Source organism: Peromyscus maniculatus, chromosome 2, assembly GCF_049852395.1.
Source record: "Peromyscus maniculatus bairdii isolate BWxNUB_F1_BW_parent chromosome 2, HU_Pman_BW_mat_3.1, whole genome shotgun sequence".
Taxonomy (NCBI): domain Eukaryota; kingdom Metazoa; phylum Chordata; class Mammalia; order Rodentia; family Cricetidae; genus Peromyscus; species Peromyscus maniculatus.
The window spans coordinates 41,106,084-41,110,525 of NC_134853.1; the positions used below are offsets into that span (position 1 = coordinate 41,106,084).

General features: G+C 36.7%; 1 pseudogene; it reads left to right on the forward strand.

The window, feature by feature from the left end:
* The first annotated feature begins 2,108 nt into the window (after positions 1-2,108).
* Positions 2,109-2,510, forward strand: LOC121827113 (large ribosomal subunit protein P1-like; annotated as a pseudogene).
* Positions 2,511-4,442: the final 1,932 nt, after the last annotated feature.

The following is a 4,442-nucleotide window of genomic DNA, read 5'->3' on the forward strand; positions in this document are numbered from 1 at the left end:
CTCAAAAATTAACAAATCTTAAAAAACATTTCCATTGAATTTATTTATAATTATCTTATTTTTAAATTATACGTAAACATTTATCACTAGAGAAGAGAAATATGGACATGAAAAGTCTCAACTCTTTCCATTCATTCACTAGGTTTATTTTATAAAGTCCAAATATCAAATTTGAAGATAAAGCAGTCTCTCTCCTTCTTCTCATAATTCTCATTGGTATGCCATATTTTACATACCCAAATTCCTATGTATTGTATTTTAATTGAAATATGTGGTATGAGTTTATTTTTACCTGCTGTAGTTAATGTTTTGTGGTTTGTATATATGATCAAAAAATGACAATCCTCAAAAATATAATTGTATACTGCCATCTTCAAATATAATATGGACATACCATCATAATGGTATGCAAGCTGACAATAAAGCATGAAAGAAGGAAGATTCTGCAAGGACCAACCAGAGGGAAGGAAGAGAGGCCCCATTAATAGAAAACCAAATAGAATTTATTTTTAGTTAATTAATTTGTAGTTTTTGAAATCAAGTATCACTTATAGAACAAGCTGGATGTGAATTCACTATGTAGCTCACCTTGACTTCAACCTCAGCTGCTCACATTCTGAATTACAGGTGTGTACTATCCTACACTGGCCAAGTAGCCCTCAGAGAATAAATATGAGATATAGCAAGAGAATTTATAAAAATGATGATAGTACCAATCCATAAAGAAGATGCAGTAGTATTAAATATGTCCCCCTAACACCACCACCCCAATGCCCAATGGGTAGCTCCAACAAGATTGTGTACACCTGGGGTAGGAGGGTGTAGTGACTGGAATTTTGGGTGGGAGCCTTGTGACCCTTCCCCATGTTCATGGAGGGGTGTTAACAACCTCAATATCACTACTTCAGGCTTATCTATCAGCCACTTTGTTTTAGGTTCTTGACATGGAAGATCTTCTGTAGGTCACTTTAGCTTTTCTGCCTAGTGATGGTGATGGTCCTGTCAAATCAAGAGAAAAGAGCTACAGTGAGCAAGGTAAGAATGTCTGATCTTGCTATTACATTCAGCACAGTGCTATGAGCAATAACAAGTTCAACAAACTGGGGGAAATAAGATAAAATAAATAATTGTCCAAATGAAAAGCACCCTATTGCAGATGGCTAACCATCCACATTAAAAGAAAAAAAAAAAAACTCTAAGAATCTATAACAAATTCCCAGAAGAAAATTTTACAGAGTCATGGAATAAAATATAAACTGCTGTGGGATGTTCTGTATGTTAAATGTGTTGCTCTGATTGGCTAATAAATAAAACACTGATTGGCCAATAGCCAGGCAGGAAGTATAGGCAGGACAAGGAGAGAGGAGAATTCTGGAAAGTGGAAGGCTGAGGCAGAGAGACACTGCCAGCCGCCGCCATGACAAGCATCATATAAAGATACTGGTAAGCCACGAGCCATGTGGCAACTTATAGATGAATAGAAATGGGTTGATTTAAGATATAAGAATAGTTAGCAAGAAGCCTGAGCCATTAGCCCAAACAGTTTAAATAATATAAGCCTCTGTGTGTTTATTTTATAAGTGGGCTGTCTGACGGCTGGGGCTTGGCGGGACCCAGAAAGAAAACTCTCTAGCTACAATAAATATGCCTTTCCTCAATGTCTGGGTAATCAGTTCTTCCCAGGAAACTAAAGTTGCATAGGGGTGAGGCCCTGGGTGATTTGAGTGATTTGTGCTCCATAGTCTCAGACATTTGAATTGGTCCCCAGTTGGCGGCACTGTTGGATAGGCTTCAAAGATGTGGCCTTGTTGGAGGAAGTATGTCTTTGAGGTTCCAAAGCCTCATGCAATTTCCAGCACCCTCTCTCTGCTTCCTGCTTGTGGTTTGAGATGTGAACTCCCCTGTTCCTGCCCTCAGACTGGCCTGCTACCACACTTACCCATTGTGATGAGAATGAACTCATCCTTCTGGAACTATAAGCCCAAATTAACCCTTCCTTCTCTAATTGCCTTGGTCATAGTATTTTATCACAGCAATAGAAAAGTAACTAATATAGACTGTCACATCTTCCAGTGGCTAAAGACTGCATGGTGTCTGGCATCTGTTCTATGGCCTACATCTCTGAGCTCCTTTGCACCTATTCTGTCCCATCTCACATAACAAAGTGACCATAACAAAGAATAACAACAATGCTCTGGTTAAAGATGCTGGTGTAGATGTTGAACATTTTGGGCCTCATTTGTTTGCAAAGGTACTGGCCAATGTCAACATTTGAAGCTTCATCTACAATGTAGAGGCTGGTGGGCCTATTCCAACTGCTGGTGCCCCCCTGGATGTCCTGAACACTCTACATGGCTAACTCAGTTGAGCAGAAGAAAGTAGAATCAAAGGAAGAGGAATATGAGGAGACTGGTGATGATGTGGGTTTTAGTCTCCTTGACAATACCTGTCTGGAACATGTTCAATTAAAAGCTGAAGTCTTTAAGAAAAAGATAAACATGCAAATTTAATTATAGTTACATATGCATAATTATAAGAAAAATTTTATCAAAGGTAGTTAGCCCAGCAAGGACTCACATTTCCTGAAACATACCCTTTCTTCTTCGTGCTGATTAGCTAATTGACACAAATTGTGAAGCCAAGCTCCCACCAATGGGAAGAAATGAGGTTACTACCTAAAATTGGAAAAAAGGATGGGAGGCATCTTGGCTCTATGTGCTTGGTGGCCTGGTTTGGAAACAATCATCTTTTCCTAAAAATAATCATCTTGTTGAGCTACTTCTGCTTCATTCATGTTCCTTTGTGCAACTGGGATTATTATATTAATCACAAACACATAGACACAACAATTTAAAATATGATACTGTGTACAACTGTTCAGAAACAGCAAAGCTACCAGAGCATAAATAGGATTTATGCATTTAAAATTACATACCTACAAATCCCAGCACTTAGTAGGTAGGAGCAAGCAGACAAGGAGTTCAAGGTGAGCTTCATAGTTATTTTAAAGCCAGACAGGACTTTGTGAGATTCAGCTTTAAAAAGAAAATTAAAATTACAATTAAAATCTAAACTCCAACAGCACAGATGAAAAGAGCTCTTGAGATATTATAAGACACACCACACACTTTCAACATTAGTCCATTCTCCCCAAACTGATGAGAAAGGCTGAATATGATCCCTGTATAAATGCTGCCAAAGAGATGTATTTACAGAAATCTTTAAATATATATCAAATATATAAAAAGGATAATTAAAACAATTTGAAAGTGAATTAAGAGGAAGCAATTGACCTCATTTGAAGTCATGTTCTTAGTTTTAGCATTCAAGATTGTGGGGCTTTAGCAGAGCAAGTCATAGGTAAGTCAATATAATAACAAACTTGCCCAGCATCTCTAATCAAGACCTTAGTTAAAAAACAATTTAATAAAGATACTTTCAATACATAGGCAGAAATAACTGGGTATCCATTGACAAAAGAATATGGACAGTTGCCTGAACTTTATACTTTAGAAAAAAAGCTCAAAATGAATAAGCATAGGCTCAGGGTCTTTAATCCAGCAGAAGAGCACTTACTTAACATGCATAAAGCCCTAAATTCCCTCCCCACCATCACAAAAAAGTAATAATAATAATAATAATAATAATAATAATAATAATTTAAAATGTAAAACATGAAGATTATATGATTTTAGAAGAAAAGATATAGAAGAAAAATCTTGAGACCTACTATCAGAAAAAAAAACTCTTGAACACCAAAAGAAGACTAATCAATAAAAAGAAAAAATTAATAAATTGGATTTCTTCAAAAATTTGCTCTGTGAAAAATAATTAAAACATAAGCTTATAAGCATGAGGAAAAGTATTTGTATGTCATAAGAGGTAGTGAAGAATTGTTTTTTTTTTTCTGTCAAACACTGCAAAACCACTTTTACCTCACCTCACTCCTGCATACTCACAGGTTTCCAGAATTATCTACTCAACTCATGGCAGCTCATTATAGAGAGATTTAGTCCTTCCTATAAAACAATTGTATGGTTGTTCCCCTTATATCTTTCTCCCTCTTCTTTCTCATCCCTTTGCCAAAGAAAGTAATAAGTTCAGCCAGATGTAACCATCCTGAAATGATTCTACTGTCAAGACACTCCATCCCTCCACTTCTCTGCATCCTTTCCTTCCTCCATTTTTGGTGATGTTTTTAAAGTAGCTGATTGGTGTAAATTGTGAGATTGAACCTAAGCCAGTGAGGAACAGCCAAGCTTCCCCTAAGTTAGGAATATGGATGCCACCTTGCCCACGTATACTTGTTGCCTAGCTTCTGAGAGCTGTCACCCTGCTGCTTAGCACAGATAACCTTGCGGTGACATTTCAATCAGAGAGGTAGTATTTTTCTTTGTAGCCCTGAGAATTTTTTTTTTTAAAGAAAACTTTTATTTTGGGCT